This window comes from Bactrocera dorsalis, chromosome 1 (genome assembly GCF_023373825.1).
Source record: "Bactrocera dorsalis isolate Fly_Bdor chromosome 1, ASM2337382v1, whole genome shotgun sequence".
Lineage (NCBI taxonomy): Eukaryota > Metazoa > Arthropoda > Insecta > Diptera > Tephritidae > Bactrocera > Bactrocera dorsalis.
The window spans coordinates 47,025,576-47,048,131 of NC_064303.1; the positions used below are offsets into that span (position 1 = coordinate 47,025,576).

The window sequence follows — 22,556 nt, forward strand, 5'->3', positions numbered from 1 at the left end:
AAAAACTTATTTTATTAAACTTCTTTAAACAACTTGAATTATTAAAAAAAAAATGAAATGAAATGTAATGTTCCCTGTACCTTATTTTTAAACAAAACAATATAATTGTTTTTAACTATTTTTGTGTTTTATTTAATCGATTTGAATTATCCATTCAATTTATGCCTTGTGATTTATTAAATACATTTTTGTCCCTTTAATTTAAAATCGATTAGAATCGAACGAATCGATTTTTGCCCCCGGATAATCGATTCTTAGAATCGAAAAATATAGAAAAATAGTCAGAATCGAGAATCGATTCTGTAACCAATTTTGCCATCCCTACGTGTGTACACGAATAAGGGTTGATTTTGCGCTTGCTCATATGCGCTGTATGTTTGTAAAAGTGTGTATGCTTTTGTTGAAACAAATGTATGTACATATGTTTATTTTTTGTCGTGCCAACGTTACTATACAAATTTACATATGCATGTATATATGTATGTACAATTGTTGGTTTGCATAACAATGAACTGAAACAAATCCAAAATGATTTTATTTTAAATAAAGACAATTTTTTTTTATTTTTTTATAAAATATGTATAACTTTATTGAAATATTTTTTCTTTAACAATTTAAAAATTTTAGTTAAATTAATTTAAATAAAGAAATTTTTTTTATTTTTTTATTAAATATGTAAGGTATTTTTATTGAATTATTTTTACTTAAAACTAACAATTTAAAAATTTTAATTAAATTAATTATTAATATAAAAAAATAAATTTAAAACTGAATTACGAAATGTTCCATTTAAAATGGAAATTTCTCACACGACTTAATAATGAAATTAAGTCATTTAATTTCACCTGCTTTTTTAAACAATAATATTAATCGGGATGAATTAAATTTAATTCATCTTGATTAATATTACTTTTTAAAAAAGCTAGGCTCAGCTGCAACGTTAGAAAAAGAAAAAAACCCTGGAAAGATAAAAAAAACCTGAAAGTAAAAACAGAGCTGAAAATATAAAAAAGCTGAAAATAGAAAAAACCTGTAAATAGAATAAAGTCAAAAACATTAAAAAAAAGTTTATATGTTATTATTTTGTAAATCATTACTTACCCAAAAGTAAGATGTTCGCTAGCTAAAGGGTTCTGGCTTGCAACTTACTTTTAAGTTTTTTTTATTTTTTCATCGCGCTTCGATGTCGTTCCCTATTTAATTCTTCTTTTACAAACCACTTTGAATTTTTGAAAAGGAGTACTGTCACTAAATACTCTAATAATTTTAGCTTGTGTGCGAAACACTCATCGGTTTGATCAAACCATTGAGGAAAAACATTTTCGGTTTTTTGTTGTATAGCGGACAACATTAAACAACGAACATTGGAATGATGAGCATATTCGTTGAAGAGCTTGACGTACCACATCATTTGCAGTCGTCACACTTCGAAGACCCTATCACTAGGATTGACCAGCCTTAAATCGCTGTCATCCCTGTAATTTTTTGCTCTGATGAGGGCCTCCGAATACAGCGTTAAATCGCTTTGTGTCTTCGTCATTGCTTTGGTGCATTTTTCGCAATGGATCTTACACAGAATTTTTTGGTAAATACCATAGCCAGTGTAATACCGCTTGATCCGGACGTCAGCTTTGTCGTCCTCTTCAACAAAATTTTCGTCAGGAATAGTGAAAGATTCCAGGTCGAGTTGCTCAGATTCCTGTTCGTTTCCCTGTACATCTAGATGACGATCTTCGGGGCCTAAATTCCAATCTAAATTGACATCGTCATCATCCTCACAATTTGCACCCTTATTTTAAAAATTTTGTCTAAGTATCTTCATAGATATTAGACGACCTACAATGTACTGGATTTCATGAGCAGTCGGATGGGTATTAATACCCTGACTCGCCCAGACTCTATAAAAGAAATTCTCCAACGCATCCTGATTCATTTTCCCAAGGAATAAATATTTTAATTCCTTTTGTTCCCTAAAGAGTTTTTCTGCTAACAATAACATAGCCCTAATTGTATTGGAAAGGCCATCAATACATTTAACCCGAGCCACGACAGGTAATTTAATGGATTGTAAAAACTTAATATGATCATGGAGGCGTTGGACCTTCCCGAATTCATTTCTTATGAGCGGACATTTTAACGGATTTTTAGAATTAAATTGCTTGCAGTCTAAATCGTCAAAGAGATCATTCATTCTCTTGACGAATAACTGCGTAGGCTTTACACATTTTAATAAATATTCGTCACTGCCGAATAGATTTTGGCTATAAGCCATTTCGATGCCAGCCGCGACCGAATTGCTAAAAACCTGAGTGGCACGTTTTACAGACATTTTCTCAAAAACGCTGGTATAAATATGTGACTCCGTAAGTTTCGGACATATTTTAAAGTGTGTATTGCTCTGGTCAATGGAGAATAGTTTTTTCATAACACTAAAACTGACTATTCCATCAGGAGTTGAAATATCATATTTCATCAACGTATTGCGGACGGACTTAATTAGATGGCAATAGTCATATAAGCAATACACTTTCGAACCATCGTGCATGTAAAGGGGATTTCCTTCATTAATTCTTATCGTTTTAAAAATCGAAGAATTTGAAGCCCCTTGATCACAGACTAAAGCCTTAACATTAAGTCCAATGGACTTTAGTGCTCAGATATTTTTATTCAAAATTTCGGATAAATTTTGATTAGTAAGTCCACCATTGGAAATATAGTATGAAAACACATATTTCCAACCTGAACTTAACCCTTTTACCATAAAGAAACAACACTTATTGCCTATTTTCATTTCGCGATGGTCGTCCCCATAGTCTACAAATCCATCAATAATATCTCTAACTCTATTGTAAGTTAGGTCGGACTTTATGATGATTTCATCAAATAAAAGAACGCAATTACGTTCTAGATCGGACATATTTTTGGCAATTTTGCCTAAATTTGTTATGACATTGGCATCGAAGCCAGGAAAAACATATTTTATGGGGCGCCATCTCAAAAGGGAACTTTTACTCGGTAACGAGAAACCTAAATCGTCACGCATGAAATTATATGATTTGGTGGACATATAACTAATGTTATGTGCCAATGTCTTTTCACTGTCACTAAAAAAGTGATTGCGTTTCGTGACGACCATCCTAGCGAATGTTATAGCGTCTTGGCAAGAAGTCTCATCCGCAACTATTGCACGTTTTTTTAGTTCTTCATATTTTTTTCCAAGTCTTGAATAACCCCCTCTAACTCCTTGACCTTTTTATTTAGTTTCAGCGCATTACTTTGATAATAACGCGCGGATCGAGCAAATCGTTCGCGGCTGTCTAATGCATAGCCTTCGCAGTTACTTTCTGCCCTAATACTAATCTCTTTTCCTCTAGGATGGAATATTTTTCAAATTCCATCAAAGTAATGTCGTCCTCTACACTACCTTCTACAGCTACTTTAGGACGAACATAAGTTGTAGTGACGGGCGGGCATACCCAATCAGAGTCAGAGCTAGATGTGCTATGATTTAGTTCTGACTCTAATCTTAAACAAGGGAAAGCCCCAGGCAGAAGTCTGAATTTAGTTACAAACTCAGGATCAAAGTGGTTTCGACAAATAAACAGGGAATCGGAAGGCGATGCTACTATGTTGCAAGCCTTTGCCCAACTTTGGCGAACATCTTCCCTTTTAGGGAATCCAAAAAGAGTCGCCTGTCTCGTAACGCCGCTGCTAATGCAGCATCTTCTTCTTGGCCGTGGAACCGTCCACAAATGCCTAGGTGCATCTTCATAGCCTAATAGGATACATTAAAATTTTTTAATGAACCTCATATAAGTATGTAGATGCGATTATATACATATATACATATATGTACGTATATTATATTAGTATTTTAATTTGCAGTAATATGTGGGCAAAGTGGCAAAATTCCGATAACTTTGGCGATCTAAAGGTACCGTTGGAAAGAGGAAATCCTCCTGATTAAAAAGGTTATAGGTACCGAAAATGCTTAGTTTACACAATATTCGATTTTAAAGTTCAAAAACTCCGAATAGTGTAACATTTCAACAAGCTATTTCACTACATTCATCAGAATTTAAATTATTAAATTTTTCACTTCAAATCTATTAAATTTAACTGTAAACCTTTAAACAAATTTACATATTACATTTTCGCATCTTTTTAATTAAGAAATCTACATTTTAAAAATTACTTTTACGCCCGTTGTGGACAAGTATGAGGAAATCGGGAATATTTTGGAAAATATAAGTGTTAGCAACATTAATTTTGCATATTCCTCCTCTGGAAAAGCACCCCTATCAGCACATTTCCCATTTATAACAAAATTTGTTTGCATTACCTCACCGCCAAAGTAATCGGAATTGTGCCAATATGTATATGTACAGCTGCGAGCAATGAAATAGTAGTGCTTAACAAAAGTTATATTGTCAAAATGCAAAATAACTGTGAAACTTACATATTATGGATAATAAAAACAATTAACTTAAAAAAAATTGTTGACTAACTTTATTGCCCACTACTATATTATTGCGCGCAGCTGTATCTATATAAAAACAAGTAATGAAGCCTAAGTTCGGGTGCAACCGAACAATTTATACTCTTGCAACTTGCAAGAATCAAATCATTGGAAAAACTTTATGGTGGAAAACGTCAATATGAGAATCGAATTTTATATAAATATGTATATGTACATATAAACCATTATATGTAGTATATGGAAGTTCGGGTAGTATCGAGCAGATTTTATCTTTTTCCCAATACCACATACTAAAAAACCAATCATATAGAATAAAGTCGGTCGGATGTTCATTTTCATTGAGATAATTTAAATATTGGCCGATATATGCGGAGCAAAACTATAAATACATACATATGTCATATTGTATTCGCGAGTACCAACAAGTATAAAAGGGTGCATACATATCGTTATCTAAAATACAAAATAACGTAACAATATTTTCGAAAATTTACAGTGGCGTGAATAAAACACAAATAAAACGGATCAAAAGTGAAAATATTTTAATATTGGTTAAAACTGGTTTATATTTTAGCGCAGAACCTGAAAATGTTGGACATACATATCTAATATTATGTACTCGTATGTATTATAATTTGAAGTAGTGAATCGTAATCAATAATATAATAGGGGTATTCTCTTGCTCTTGCAAGATTGCAGATTGCAAAAATACTACACCAAAATATACAAGGGCACGAGAGCACCCATTGCAGAATCTAGTGATATATGAGGGACTGATTCAGTCAATTTATTGTAAATGACTATTGTGCATGGCTATTGTGAATTAGCGCACCTTCTGCATGCATTTTTAACAAAAAAACTGTAACAAAACTTTATAATTTAAATAGAAATTATAAAATCTAATTAAAATTTACCTTTCTCAACAATTTAACGACGTAATATGTCTTTATGTAAAATGGCAACTACAACAGGGTTGCAATTTTATTTTTGCGTGACATTGCACGCTAATATACACGGGTTTTGGTCTGACATATTTCACAGCCCTTGCAAATATTTTTCTGCGTGTGTTTGTTGTTGTGCCGTTGTAAATTTGCAATGCTTGCACCGTGCACTGGGTTTTGCAAGAGCAAGAGAATACCCCTTATAATTTAAATAGAAATTATAAAATCTAATAAAAATTTACCTTTCTCAACAATTTAACGACGTAATATGTCTTTATGTAAAATGGCAACTACAACAGGGTTGCAATTTTCTTTTTGCGTGACATTGCACGCAAATATACATGGGTTTTGGTCTGACATATTTTACAGCCCTTGCAAATATTTTTCTGCGTGTGTTTGTTGTTGTGCCGTTGTAAATCTGCAATTCTTGCACCGTGCACCGGGTTTTGCAAGAGCAAGAGAATACCCCTAATCAATTTCGAATTTTTTGATGATAGTTATTTTGCATTTAAGGTGACGATATGTATGTATATTTGTTAAGCACTACACTCTAAATATACACATATGCGTACATGCATTAACATACGTACGTATATGTACATATCCATATTTTTTTTATATATGTATATAATACATACATATGTACACATATTACATGCATCGCTATAATACTGACGCTCGGAACACATAGAGCGCGACAGACTGCAAGCGACATTTGTGAAATATTAAAATACACACGTTCTTATGGACACGGTTATATAGTTCTGCAGCTGCTTCAAAAACTGTGTCCATAAGAACGTGTGTATTTTAATATTTCACAAACGTCGCTTGCTTTCTGTCGCGCTCTATATGTTCCGACGTCAGTAGTCTGTACAACTGTGCACACTCTAAATAGTAAAGACCTCGATATAACGAACACCCAAGTTTTTACATTTTAACAATCTGAATATAGTGCACAAGTTTTACAATAATTAAATCACTATATTCAGACACAACTATATTATAAATCTATATGTACATATGTATGTATAAAATAAAGTTGTGTTAGTTAGCAGTGCAATATTTAAATGAGAACGATGAAGTGCATATGTATGTATATGCGTACAAATAAAATGCTAAATATTGCGAATAGTGGAATAGATCTGCAATTAAATGTATGTATTTGGTCAGTGCAATGATTTTTTTCTTTCCACTTTTTTTTACAAAACTTTATAGTTATTGCAAAACATGTGCACTATATTCACACATTTTTTAAAATATTGCTTATATGAGATAAGCCTCCACTAAATTGTACACAAAAATAAATCAAAAATCTGATTCGATTTTAATTCGATTTTAAATATATTTTATAATAAAAATCTGAATATAGTGCACAAGTTTTACAATAACAAAATCACTATATTCAGGCACAACTGTATTGTAAATTATACACAAAATATTTTTTTTTTTACAAAAATCTGAATATAGTGCACAGGTTTTGCAATAATTAAATCACTATATTCAGACAATATATTTATTCACTATATTTACACATCTTATTAAAATATTGCTTATACCGGGAAAAACTGGCGCACCCTTGCAAAACACAGCTTGGTACACCATGACACAACACCAACCCGCTCAACAAAAAAAAAAAATGGATATCGGAATGGCAGACTATTCACACTATTATACACTATTCACATTTTATTTTAATTTTAATTAGATATATTAAATAAATGAAAATAAATAAAATGAAAAAAATCACCAAGGTTGAGGGTTGGCACCGCATTTGCCCTCAATTTCCTCACGCCCACTGCACTTGGTTCAAAGTGCTCTATGCAAACGAATGCATTGTGGGCGGGTAAGTCCAGCGGTGGTGGCCTGAGGTTTTCCACCCACTTTTTTGCCTGGTCCGGATCGCTGGGGAAAGAAAAAAATTTATTACGCGTGGTACGCACTCGCGAACACGGCACTTTCTTTTTTCAGACATATTAATAAAAATTAATAAAAATAATTTTATTTAAATAACGAACGGTAACGGTAGAGTTAGCGAGTTGGCTTTACGCGTCGAAATTGTTTTAAAACTAAAATTCCGTTGAAAATTTTCTGCTTAACTTAAATTTTTGTGCAATTTCCCCATTACAGCTTACAATTAAAAAAATCTAAGCATATAATACATATAAGTATGTACATATGTACAAGAATTTTTTCAAATCATGAACATTCTTATCTTTTTAACGTTGGTTTTGGCGCAAATATGCAAGTACTTCCCAACCAAAAAGCACTTTCATACACATATCGCTCATTTGCTGCAAGACCGGCATACATCAAAAAACGTGATTTTTGAGTTAATGCTGTAGAATTGTTCGTTATATCATACTTCATGTTGAGTGAAAAATTCATATGAATACCTCTTATATGCGCCGCTTGAGAAGAGGTGTAAGGTTGGAGTCACCGTGTAAGGTTGTAGTCAGTTGAAAACTTTAAACGCGTTTTCTGGAGAATCGATTTTTTTGACTTATGCCGGTCTTGCAACAAATGAGCGATATGTACATACATACATACATACATATGTATGTAGTATTAGCTTTTGTCGTCTAAGAACCACCTGCATACCACACATACATTTGTATTAGCATTTGTGGTTCGTTTTGGCGCGATTTCCCCGTTAAAACATATACGAGTATTACCACCAATTAGAAAAAACTAACTACTTGCATATTGCATACATATATGTATGTATGTACGTACAGTAGAATATCGAAAAAGTTAATTAAAATGTCCCAAGAGTGTTTTAATATATCGACAATAATTTTTTACAAAGAAATTTGGGGAAAACATAACAATTGTTTATCTTGCCAAACAAACGGTTGGGTTTGAAAAATAAATAGATAAGTGCAAAAAGGTTAACCTAAAGTTAGCCGAAGGTTTAACTTTCTCGCGGGTTTACTCTTGCGCGATTCTACCTTATTTTTTATTGTTAGATTTGGCGCAATTCCTCCATGAAAACATACATATGTACATATCGCTCATTTGCTGCAAGACCGGCATAATTCAAAAAAACGTGATTTTTGAGTTAATAATGCAGAATTGTTCGTTATATCATACTTCATATTGAGTGAAAAATTCATATGAATACCTCTTATATGCTCCGCTTGAGAAGAGGTGTAAGGTTGGAGTCACCGTGAAAGGTTGTAGTAAGTTGAAAACTTTAAACGCGTTTTCTGGCGAATCGATTTTTTTGAGTTATGACGACGTTGCAGCAAATGAGCGATATATCAGAAAAATATAATAATCAAATACTCAGCCAAAAACCACCTGCATACCACACACACATTTGTATTAGCATTTGTGGTTCGTTTTGGCGCAATTTCCCGGCAAAAACTTATGTATTTATGTATATTACATACAATTAGAAAAAATTTAACTGCTTTCATATTGCATACATACATACATATGTATATTAGAAAAATCTAATATGCCAATACTAAGCCAAAAAGCGCAAACATATATTGTAAATGCACTCATACATTTTTGCAGTTCCTATTGGCGCAACTTCCCCGTTAAAACATACTTATATTACCTACAATCAGAAAAAACAAACTACATGCATATTGCTTACATATAAAATATACATATACTAACGGGTGATTTTTTTGAGGTTAGGATTTTCATGCATTAGTATTTGACAGATCACGTGGGATTTCAGACATGGTGTCAAAGAGAAAGATGCTCAGTATGCTTTGACATTTCATCATGAATAGACTTACTAACGAGCAACGCTTGCAAATCATTGAATTTTATTACCAAAATCAGTGTTCGGTTCGAAATGTGTTTATCGACAAATTTTGTTCAGCGATGAGGCTCATTTCTGGTTGAATGGCTACGTAAATAAGCAAAATTGCCGCATTTGGGGTGAAGAGCAACCAGAAGCCGTTCAAGAACTGCCCATGCATCCCGAAAAATGCACTGTTTGGTGTGGTTTGTACGCTGGTGGAATCATTGGACCGTATTTTTTCAAAGATGCTGTTGGACGCAACGTTACGGTGAATGGCGATCGCTATCGTTCGATGCTAACAAACTTTTTGTTGCCAAAAATGGAAGAACTGAACTTGGTTGACATGTGGTTTCAACAAGATGGCGCTACATGCCACACAGCTCGCGATTCTATGGCCATTTTGAGGGAAAACTTCGGACAACAATTCATCTCAAGAAATGGACCCGTAAGTTGGCCACCAAGATCATGCGATTTAACGCCTTTAGACTATTTTTTGTGGGGCTACGTCAAGTCTAAAGTCTACAGAAATAAGCCAGCAACTATTCCAGCTTTGGAAGACAACATTTCCGAAGAAATTCGGGCTATTCCGGCCGAAATGCTCGAAAAAGTTGCCCAAAATTGGACTTTCCGAATGGACCACCTAAGACGCAGCCGCGGTCAACATTTAAATGAAATTATCTTCAAAAAGTAAATGTCATGAACCGATCTAACGTTTCAAATAAAGAACCGATGAGATTTTGCAAATTTTATGCGTTTTTTTTTAAAAAAAAGTTATCAAGCTCTTAAAAAATCACCCTTTACATACGTAAAAAATCTAAGTACAAACCAACAATCGAAAACTCAAATATGCCCAATACTCATTTGGCGCGATTTCCTCGTTAAAACATATATTACCTATAATTAAAAAAATATAACTACTTGCATATTTTATACATATACGCATATTTCCTCCTTAAATTTGGCGTAATTCCTCCATGAAAACATCAAAAAATCTTATATGCAAATACTCAGCCAAAAAGAGCATGCACATATTGTAATTACATATATGTACATAGCTTTTACTTCATTGGCTATCTCTTATTAGTATTTTTCTCATTTCATGCTCAATTCTGTTATTTTCGACCCCTTCATGTTAAATATTGGTGAAATCTGCTAATAATTTTTTGTGGTGAAATCCACTAATAGAAAACTCAACCCCTCCAAAAAGAGGAACATTTTGACAATCGGCTCACCCTGAACCTTCTCTATAAATGTACGTTCTCTGGTGTTACTCAACCAATAACTTAAAAAGGGAACATATTATTACGTATGATAATTCCAAAAAAGGGTTTATAAATCAGTAATACAGAGTTTGCATTTGATTTTGTAGATATACGGACAGATTCACCATAGAGTTGGATCGTTACAACCTTTATAACGCTCCAACAATATATGGAGTTGCCATCTTGATTGTTGTGAAAACTTGGAAACACGCGATATTGTGCTTACATGTCGCGATACTGGGCAACTGAAACAAATATTTGAAACACATCATTCATATGACACGTTGCAATACTCGGTGATGTTTTTGCAAAGTGAAATGGATATTATTTCAATATCAAAATGAAAAATCCATTGAATGTTGAGTTTCAATATAATAGTTGTTTAGAGAGTATTTATAATTATGCTAAAAATATAGACGTTAGTTTTACATACAAAATAATAATTCTACTACTTTAATTTAAGGTGAAGAAATTACCAAGAAGATTGGTTTGATAAATTATTACGCATATCATTTAATGATTCGACAAAATGCTGACAACTATTTGCTGCGGTTTCGACGATTGTTGCAGCAATCGACATGACATCAAAGCACGTGTATTTAGACAAAAAATGTGATCACTGATGAACTTCATTGTTAAACAACGCAACGAGATTCCTGATCACGAAACCGATCCAAACTTAATATGATCATGGAGGCGTTGGACCTTCCCGAATTCATTTCTTATGAGCGGACATTTTAACGGATTTTTAGAATTAAATTGCTTGCAGTCTAAATCGTCAAAGAGATCATTCATTCTCTTGACGAATAACTGCGTAGGCTTTACACATTTTAATAAATATTCGTCACTGCCGAATAGATTTTGGCTATAAGCCATTTCGATGCCAGCCGCGACCGAATTGCTAAAAACCTGAGTGGCACGTTTTACAGACATTTTCTCAAAAACGCTGGTATAAATATGTGACTCCGTAAGTTTCGGACATATTTTAAAGTGTGTATTGCTCTGGTCAATGGAGAATAGTTTTTTCATAACACTAAAACTGACTATTCCATCAGGAGTTGAAATATCATATTTCATCAACGTATTGCGGACGGACTTAATTAGATGGCAATAGTCATATAAGCAATACACTTTCGAACCATCGTGCATGTAAAGGGGATTTCCTTCATTAATTCTTATCGTTTTAAAAATCGAAGAATTTGAAGCCCCTTGATCACAGACTAAAGCCTTAACATTAAGTCCAATGGACTTTAGTGCTCAGATATTTTTATTCAAAATTTCGGATAAATTTTGATTAGTAAGTCCACCATTGGAAATATAGTATGAAAACACATATTTCCAACCTGAACTTAACCCTTTTACCATAAAGAAACAACACTTATTGCCTATTTTCATTTCGCGATGGTCGTCCCCATAGTCTACAAATCCATCAATAATATCTCTAACTCTATTGTAAGTTAGGTCGGACTTTATGATGATTTCATCAAATAAAAGAACGCAATTACGTTCTAGATCGGACATATTTTTGGCAATTTTGCCTAAATTTGTTATGACATTGGCATCGAAGCCAGGAAAAACATATTTTATGGGGCGCCATCTCAAAAGGGAACTTTTACTCGGTAACGAGAAACCTAAATCGTCACGCATGAAATTATATGATTTGGTGGACATATAACTAATGTTATGTGCCAATGTCTTTTCACTGTCACTAAAAAAGTGATTGCGTTTCGTGACGACCATCCTAGCGAATGTTATAGCGTCTTGGCAAGAAGTCTCATCCGCAACTATTGCACGTTTTTTTAGTTCTTCATATTTTTTTCCAAGTCTTGAATAACCCCCTCTAACTCCTTGACCTTTTTATTTAGTTTCAGCGCATTACTTTGATAATAACGCGCGGATCGAGCAAATCGTTCGCGGCTGTCTAATGCATAGCCTTCGCAGTTACTTTCTGCCCTAATACTAATCTCTTTTCCTCTAGGATGGAATATTTTTCAAATTCCATCAAAGTAATGTCGTCCTCTACACTACCTTCTACAGCTACTTTAGGACGAACATAAGTTGTAGTGACGGGCGGGCATACCCAATCAGAGTCAGAGCTAGATGTGCTATGATTTAGTTCTGACTCTAATCTTAAACAAGGGAAAGCCCCAGGCAGAAGTCTGAATTTAGTTACAAACTCAGGATCAAAGTGGTTTCGACAAATAAACAGGGAATCGGAAGGCGATGCTACTATGTTGCAAGCCTTTGCCCAACTTTGGCGAACATCTTCCCTTTTAGGGAATCCAAAAAGAGTCGCCTGTCTCGTAACGCCGCTGCTAATGCAGCATCTTCTTCTTGGCCGTGGAACCGTCCACAAATGCCTAGGTGCATCTTCATAGCCTAATAGGATACATTAAAATTTTTTAATGAACCTCATATAAGTATGTAGATGCGATTATATACATATATACATATATGTACGTATATTATATTAGTATTTTAATTTGCAGTAATATGTGGGCAAAGTGGCAAAATTCCGATAACTTTGGCGATCTAAAGGTACCGTTGGAAAGAGGAAATCCTCCTGATTAAAAAGGTTATAGGTACCGAAAATGCTTAGTTTACACAATATTCGATTTTAAAGTTCAAAAACTCCGAATAGTGTAACATTTCAACAAGCTATTTCACTACATTCATCAGAATTTAAATTATTAAATTTTTCACTTCAAATCTATTAAATTTAACTGTAAACCTTTAAACAAATTTACATATTACATTTTCGCATCTTTTTAATTAAGAAATCTACATTTTAAAAATTACTTTTACGCCCGTTGTGGACAAGTATGAGGAAATCGGGAATATTTTGGAAAATATAAGTGTTAGCAACATTAATTTTGCATATTCCTCCTCTGGAAAAGCACCCCTATCAGCACATTTCCCATTTATAACAAAATTTGTTTGCATTACCTCACCGCCAAAGTAATCGGAATTGTGCCAATATGTATATGTACAGCTGCGAGCAATGAAATAGTAGTGCTTAACAAAAGTTATATTGTCAAAATGCAAAATAACTGTGAAACTTACATATTATGGATAATAAAAACAATTAACTTAAAAAAAATTGTTGACTAACTTTATTGCCCACTACTATATTATTGCGCGCAGCTGTATCTATATAAAAACAAGTAATGAAGCCTAAGTTCGGGTGCAACCGAACAATTTATACTCTTGCAACTTGCAAGAATCAAATCATTGGAAAAACTTTATGGTGGAAAACGTCAATATGAGAATCGAATTTTATATAAATATGTATATGTACATATAAACCATTATATGTAGTATATGGAAGTTCGGGTAGTATCGAGCAGATTTTATCTTTTTCCCAATACCACATACTAAAAAACCAATCATATAGAATAAAGTCGGTCGGATGTTCATTTTCATTGAGATAATTTAAATATTGGCCGATATATGCGGAGCAAAACTATAAATACATACATATGTCATATTGTATTCGCGAGTACCAACAAGTATAAAAGGGTGCATACATATCGTTATCTAAAATACAAAATAACGTAACAATATTTTCGAAAATTTACAGTGGCGTGAATAAAACACAAATAAAACGGATCAAAAGTGAAAATATTTTAATATTGGTTAAAACTGGTTTATATTTTAGCGCAGAACCTGAAAATGTTGGACATACATATCTAATATTATGTACTCGTATGTATTATAATTTGAAGTAGTGAATCGTAATCAATAATATAATAGGGGTATTCTCTTGCTCTTGCAAGATTGCAGATTGCAAAAATACTACACCAAAATATACAAGGGCACGAGAGCACCCATTGCAGAATCTAGTGATATATGAGGGACTGATTCAGTCAATTTATTGTAAATGACTATTGTGCATGGCTATTGTGAATTAGCGCACCTTCTGCATGCATTTTTAACAAAAAAACTGTAACAAAACTTTATAATTTAAATAGAAATTATAAAATCTAATTAAAATTTACCTTTCTCAACAATTTAACGACGTAATATGTCTTTATGTAAAATGGCAACTACAACAGGGTTGCAATTTTATTTTTGCGTGACATTGCACGCTAATATACACGGGTTTTGGTCTGACATATTTCACAGCCCTTGCAAATATTTTTCTGCGTGTGTTTGTTGTTGTGCCGTTGTAAATTTGCAATGCTTGCACCGTGCACTGGGTTTTGCAAGAGCAAGAGAATACCCCTTATAATTTAAATAGAAATTATAAAATCTAATAAAAATTTACCTTTCTCAACAATTTAACGACGTAATATGTCTTTATGTAAAATGGCAACTACAACAGGGTTGCAATTTTCTTTTTGCGTGACATTGCACGCAAATATACATGGGTTTTGGTCTGACATATTTTACAGCCCTTGCAAATATTTTTCTGCGTGTGTTTGTTGTTGTGCCGTTGTAAATCTGCAATTCTTGCACCGTGCACCGGGTTTTGCAAGAGCAAGAGAATACCCCTAATCAATTTCGAATTTTTTGATGATAGTTATTTTGCATTTAAGGTGACGATATGTATGTATATTTGTTAAGCACTACACTCTAAATATACACATATGCGTACATGCATTAACATACGTACGTATATGTACATATCCATATTTTTTTTATATATGTATATAATACATACATATGTACACATATTACATGCATCGCTATAATACTGACGCTCGGAACACATAGAGCGCGACAGACTGCAAGCGACATTTGTGAAATATTAAAATACACACGTTCTTATGGACACGGTTATATAGTTCTGCAGCTGCTTCAAAAACTGTGTCCATAAGAACGTGTGTATTTTAATATTTCACAAACGTCGCTTGCTTTCTGTCGCGCTCTATATGTTCCGACGTCAGTAGTCTGTACAACTGTGCACACTCTAAATAGTAAAGACCTCGATATAACGAACACCCAAGTTTTTACATTTTAACAATCTGAATATAGTGCACAAGTTTTTCAATAATAAAATCACTATATTCAGACACAACTATATTATAAATCTATGTATATGTACATATGTATGTATAAAAGAAAGTTGTGTTAGTTAGCAGTTAAATATTTAAATGGGAACGATGAAGTGCATATGTATGTATATGCGTACAAATAAAATGCTAAATATTGCGAATAGTGGAATAGATCTGCAATCAAATGTATGTATTTGGTCAGTGCAATGATTTTTTTCTTCTTCCCCTTTTTTTTTACAAAACTTTATAGTTATTGCAAAACATGTGCACTATATTCACACATTTTTTAAAATATTGCTTATATGAGATAAGCCTCCACTAAATTGTACACAAAAATAAATTTTTTCATCAAAAATCTGATTCGATTTTTATTCGATTTTAAATATATTTCATCATAAAAATCTGAATATAGTGCACAAGTTTTACAATAATAAAATCACTATATTCAGGCACAACTGTATTGTAAATTATACACAAAATATATTTTTTTACAAAAATCTGAATATAGTGCACAGGTTTTGCAATAATTAAACCACTATATTCAGACACTATATTTATTCACTATATTTACACATTTTATTAAAATATTGCTTATACCGGGAAAAACTGGCGCACCCTTGCAAAACACAGCTTGGTACACCATGACACAACACCAACCCGCTCAACAAAAAAAAAAAATGGATATCGGAATGGCAGACTATTCACACTATTATACACTATTCACATTTTATTTTAATTTTAATTAGATATATTAAATAAATGAAAATAAATAAAATGAAAAAAATCACCAAGGTTGAGGGTTGGCACCGCATTTGCCCTCAATTTCCTCACGCCCACTGCACTTGGTTCAAAGTGCTCTATGCAAACGAATGCATTGTGGGCGGGTAAGTCCAGCGGTGGTGGCCTGAGGTTTTCCACCCACTTTTTTGCCTGGTCCGGATCGCTGGGGAAAGAAAAAAATTTATTACGCGTGGTACGCACTCGCGGACACGGCACTTTCTTTTTTCAGACATATTAATAAAAATTAATAAAAATAATTTTATTTAAATAACGAACGGTAACGGTAGAGTTAGCGAGTTGGCTTTACGCGTCGAAATTGTTTTAAAACTAAAATTCCGTTGAAAATTTTCTGCTTAACTTAAATTTTTGTGCAATTTCCCCATTACAGCTTACAATTAAAAAAATCTAAGCATATAATACATATAAGTATGTACATATGTACAAGAATTTTTTCAAATCATGAACATTCTTATCTTTTTAACGTTGGTTTTGGCGCAAATATGCAAGTACTTCCCAACCAAAAAGCACTTTCATACACATATCGCTCATTTGCTGCAAGACCGGCATACATCAAAAAACGTGATTTTTGAGTTAATGCTGTAGAATTGTTCGTTATATCATACTTCATGTTGAGTGAAAAATTCATATGAATACCTCTTATATGCGCCGCTTGAGAAGAGGTGTAAGGTTGGAGTCACCGTGTAAGGTTGTAGTCAGTTGAAAACTTTAAACGCGTTTTCTGGAGAATCGATTTTTTTGACTTATGCCGGTCTTGCAACAAATGAGCGATATGTACATACATACATACATACATATGTATGTAGTATTAGCTTTTGTCGTCTAAGAACCACCTGCATACCACACATACATTTGTATTAGCATTTGTGGTTCGTTTTGGCGCGATTTCCCCGTTAAAACATATACGAGTATTACCACCAATTAGAAAAAACTAACTACTTGCATATTGCATACATATATGTATGTATGTACGTACAGTAGAATATCGAAAAAGTTAATTAAAATGTCCCAAGAGTGTTTTAATGTTTCGACAATAATTTTTTACAAAGAAATTTGGAGAAAACATAACAATTGTTTATCTTGCCAAACAAACGGTTGGGTTTGAAAAATAAATAGATAAGTGCAAAAAGGTTAACCTAAAGTTAGCCGAAGGTTTAACTTTCTCGCGGGTTTACTCTTGCGCGATTCTACCTTATTTTTTATTGTTAGATTTGGCGCAATTCCTCCATGAAAACATACATATGTACATATCGCTCATTTGCTGCAAGACCGGCATAATTCAAAAAAACGTGATTTTTGAGTTAATAATGCAGAATTGTTCGTTATATCATACTTCATATTGAGTGAAAAATTCATATGAATACCTCTTATATGCTCCGCTTGAGAAGAGGTGTAAGGTTGGAGTCACCGTGTAAGGTTGTAGTAAGTTGAAAACTTTAAACGCGTTTTCTGGCGAATCGATTTTTTTGAGTTATGACGACGTTGCAGCAAATGAGCGATATATCAGAAAAATATAATAATCAAATACTCAGCCAAAAACCACCTGCATACCACACACACATTTGTATTAGCATTTGTTCGTTTTGGCGCAATTTCCCGGCAAAAACTTATGTATTTATGTATATTACATACAATTAGAAAAAATTTAACTGCTTTCATATTGCATACATACATACATATGTATATTAGAAAAATCTAATATGCCAATACTAAGCCAAAAAGCGCAAACATATATTGTAAATGCACTCATACATACATTTGTATTAGCTTTTGCAGTTCCTATTGGCGCAACTTCCCCGTTAAAACATACTTATATTACCTACAATCAGAAAAAACAAACTACATGCATATTGCTTACATATAAAATATACATATACTACATACGTAATAAATCTAAGTACAAACCAACAATCGAAAACTCAAATATGCCCAATACTCATTTGGCGCGATTTCCTCGTTAAAACATATATTACCTATAATTAAAAAAATATAACTACTTGCATATTTTATACATATACGCATATTTCCTCCTTAAATTTGGCGTAATTCCTCCATGAAAACATCAAAAAATCTTATATGCAAATACTCAGCCAAAAAGAGCATGCACATATTGTAATTACATATATGTACATAGCTTTTACTTCATTGGCTATCTCTTATTAGTATTTTTCTCATTTCATGCTCAATTCTGTTATTTTCGACCCCTTCATGTTAAATATTGGTGAAATCTGCTAATAATTTTTTGTGGTGAAATCCACTAATAGAAAACTCAACCCCTCCAAAAAGAGGAACATTTTGACAATCGGCTCACCCTGAACCTTCTCTATAAATGTACGTTCTCTGGTGTTACTCAACCAATAACTTAAAAAGGGAACATATTATTACGTATGATAATTCCAAAAAAGGGTTTATAAATCAGTAATACAGAGTTTGCATTTGATTTTGTAGATATACGGACAGATTCACCATAGAGTTGGATCGTTACAACCTTTATAACGCTCCAACAATATATGGAGTTGCCATCTTGATTGTTGTGAAAACTTGGAAACACGCGATATTGTGCTTACATGTCGCGATACTGGGCAACTGAAACAAATATTTGAAACACATCATTCATATGACACGTTGCAATACTCGGTGATGTTTTTGCAAAGTGAAATGGATATTATTTCAATATCAAAATGAAAAATCCATTGAATGTTGAGTTTCAATATAATAGTTGTTTAGAGATACAAAATAATAATTCTACTACTTTAATTTAAGGTGAAGAAATTACCAAGAAGATTGGTTTGATAAATTATTACGCATATCATTTAATGATTCGACAAAATGCTGACAACTTTGCTGCGGTTTCGACGATTGTTGCAGCAATCGACATGACATCAAAGCACGTGTATTTAGACAAAAAATGTGATCACTGATGAACTTCATTGTTAAACAACGCAACGAGATTCCTGATCACGAAACCGATCCATACCTGCATGATGTTGTAATTAGAAATATGATTCATAGACCATGTGGCCCCATCAATCCCCACCTGAAAATATGTCACAAAAGGCAGCGATATGGCGGCTTTTGGCATTTCTTATTCATGAACGTCATCCTACTGCTTTTGCATTTGGCTATGCATCTGGAGAATAGTCAAAGAGTATATTTTACAAATTCGAATGTTGTTGAACGTGCTTAAACACCTCCAGCGACAACAATGACCAGTTTCTTTGAAATTTGTCAAAGCGATGCGTTTGCACGAACATCACTTTACTCAGAGATTATACTTGGAATGCTCCATCGAAGAATTTTTAAAGACGCAAGGTTATCCGGATGAGCGTACTACTGATGTTCTTTAGTGTATGCATACAGTTCCTCCAAATACTTATATTTACATGAAAACGAAACTCATTGGGAAACGACAATCTTTGAAGCAATTATATCTGCATCTCCAAGTCAGATACAAACATTATTTGCTATCATCATTTTGACATGCTTTTTATCGAACGCATCTAACCTGTGACGTAAATACAATGACGTTTATTAGTCAGATTAGAAATGAAAGCACCAAATCGTGAAATGAATGACCCATTAATAGAGAATTTTAACGGGAAAATGAATATGATCACCTGGAATTAGATTTAATAGTTCGAACGAATGTACCCCTGTGGACTCACCAACAAAAGGAAGTTTATAATACATTGATGATGGCCATTGATAATGAAAATGTTGGTTTATATTTCCTGGATGCAACCATTATTAGTGCGAGATCCAGAATTGCGGTAACAGTTGCTTCTTCTGGAATAGCAGCCACATTGTTAGAAGGATGCCGTACGGCTCATTCAGCATTAAAATTGCCGTTAAATGTTCAAACTATTTTTTGGGACGAATGCACATTGGCACATAATCAGCTGACAGGGCAACTAAGCAAGCGCAGTCAGCAGAAGCAGCAGAGAACAGCAAACGGGCAACAACAAATGCGCTGACAGCAACCAGCAGGCACCCGGACAGCGGAGGAAAACAAAATTTAAGGTGGGAATGTACGAAGCAAAAAAGGGTCGTGTGTATTAATCGCTAAATTAACGTAAAAAGGAAATTAAGACCAGTTAAATCAGCGATCAATACCAAAAAATTTCAACCAGTATCACCAAATGGTAAAAAGCCAGAAATCCTAAATGGCAACAGATTTGCCATACTAAGCAATGGTTCCGACGACGATGCGAAGGGTACTACCATAGTCGTTAATGCCAAACCACCTCCAATATATTTGCGCGAGTGTAGCAGTAATACTCTTGTTGCGAAATTAACTTAAATTGTAGGTACTAACAATTTTCATATAGTGCCTTTGGAAAAAGGCAATATTGATGAAACAAAAATTCAATCGTACACTGAAAAAAGTTTAATGGAAATCGTTAATTTTTTGTCAAATAAAAACTATAATTATAATTCGTATCAACTGAAGAGCTTTAAGGGCCTAGTTGTTGTAATTAAGAGTATAGAGTCCGCCGTAGACTCTAGTGAAATCAAAGAAGCATTGGAAGAATGCGGTTTTGGTATTAAAACTATTGTAAATATATTTAATAGAAACAAAGTACCACAGCCTATGTTCAAAATAGAATTGTCAAATTCTAACCAAGTAAAGAAAATGAAATACACCCGATTTACAATTTAAAATATCTGCTCCCTCGCAGAATCACCGTTGAGGAACCACATAAGAGAAATGGTCCAGTACAATGTACAAACTGCTAAGAGTATGGGCACACGAGAGCATATTGCACTCTACGCAGTGTCTATGTGGTTTTCTACATCCTACATCAAAATGTACTCTGAAAAAAGAGGATTTAAATAAAAAATGCAGCAATTATGGAGGAAACCACACTGCTAACAACAGGGGTTGCCCTGTATATAAAGATTTGAAATCGAAGTTCTCACAGGGCATATTGAAATCCCCGTGAATATTTCAAAACCAATGCAAACGTGGTGAAAGGCAATACTGCACAAATGCAATTGTCCCAAAACCAACCAAATGGAAGCGTTGAAACTATGATTTTCAACCTTACCCAATGTATCAAAAGATCATTAAACCAAAAAAGAGAGTACTGTTCAGCTATAATTCTTAGGCGTTTGATAAGGTGTGGCATGAAGGCCTTTTATATAAGATTAAAAATATTCTACCTTTGAAATTATATAAAACATTGGAGTCTTATATTAAAAAATACTCAATTTATGGTAAAAGTGGGAGATTTCATATCTGATGAACGACAGATAAGGGCCGGTATACCATAGGGCAGTGTTCTAGACCCTGCTCTATACATCATATATACAGCAGATCTTCCAACAGCTAATAGCCGTAACAAATGCCACATAATAGCATCAAAGATATTAGCCGAACACTTAAGGTCTATCGAAGAATGGCTAGCCAACTGGGGTATAAATGTAAAGTATAAATGTAAAGTGTACAATAAACAAATTTTGCAAAAAAAAAACATCACCTTCGTATTTTATTTTTTTGATGAAATTTTACCAACATAGGCTACAAGCTTACATTTGAGCTATTGTACAAAGGTAAGCCGTCAATACCGACATCTATTTTAAATTTATCAACGTCACTAAACGTTATCGCGATACTCCTTAGTTGCTTTTCTAGGCCTATGTGCAAATAATTTGCTGGCGCAACAGTTCTCAATATGCAGGTCGCTTCCGACTGCAATATTTTTAACAAATCATCGAAGCAGTTTCTTGTGACTTTATGACGCACTGTCCACATTTTCAATTTTTCATTTAATTTGTCACAATTCGTTTTGTGTGAACTTTCTTCTTTTTCAATAAATTCCACTTCAGCATCAAAATCGTCAAAGCATCCTCTTCAGAATCACTTTCAACATTTATGTTTTCAGCCATTCCGTAAAATTCAATTCTTTTATTTCTTTATTCATAGTTTAAACACAAAAAATACAAAATTTTTAATTAAAATAGCAGCTCACCTAAACACAACCAACTTTTTGCAAATTTTCCTTAAATGCTTGACGGGTTGACGAAATAATGAAAGGATTTGCTTATAAATTTAATTCCATCAATTTGTATTTGTTGTTTATATGTATATTAGGGGTTTCTCTTGCTCTTGCAAATTTCTTGCACGGTGCACGAACTGTAGGTATTTCTTCTTAATGCACTGGCACAACAACAAACACGCGCAGAAAATTATTTACAATGGCTGTAAACTATGTCACGTAAAAAAATAAGTGCAACCCTGTACTAGCAGTCATTTTATTTAAATACATATTTTGACTTTAAATTGTTGAGGAAGGTAAATTTTAAATAGATTTTATA

At 33.4% G+C, this 22,556-nt stretch overlaps 2 long non-coding RNA genes across 2 annotated transcripts; one reads left to right on the forward strand and one right to left on the reverse strand.

The window, feature by feature from the left end:
• Positions 1–766: 766 nt before the first annotated feature.
• On the reverse strand, positions 767–7,329 carry LOC125775668 (uncharacterized). Its single transcript, XR_007421269.1, has 3 exons — positions 7,169–7,329; positions 1,102–3,775; positions 767–1,030 (listed from the first exon to the last, which is right to left on the reverse strand). It is a non-coding gene; the product is annotated as an uncharacterized LOC125775668 (long non-coding RNA).
• A 788-nt stretch (positions 7,330–8,117) lies between these two features.
• On the forward strand, positions 8,118–16,963 carry LOC125775752 (uncharacterized). Its single transcript, XR_007421360.1, has 2 exons — positions 8,118–8,568; positions 16,901–16,963. It is a non-coding gene; the product is annotated as an uncharacterized LOC125775752 (long non-coding RNA).
• The last annotated feature ends 5,593 nt before the right edge of the window (positions 16,964–22,556 follow it).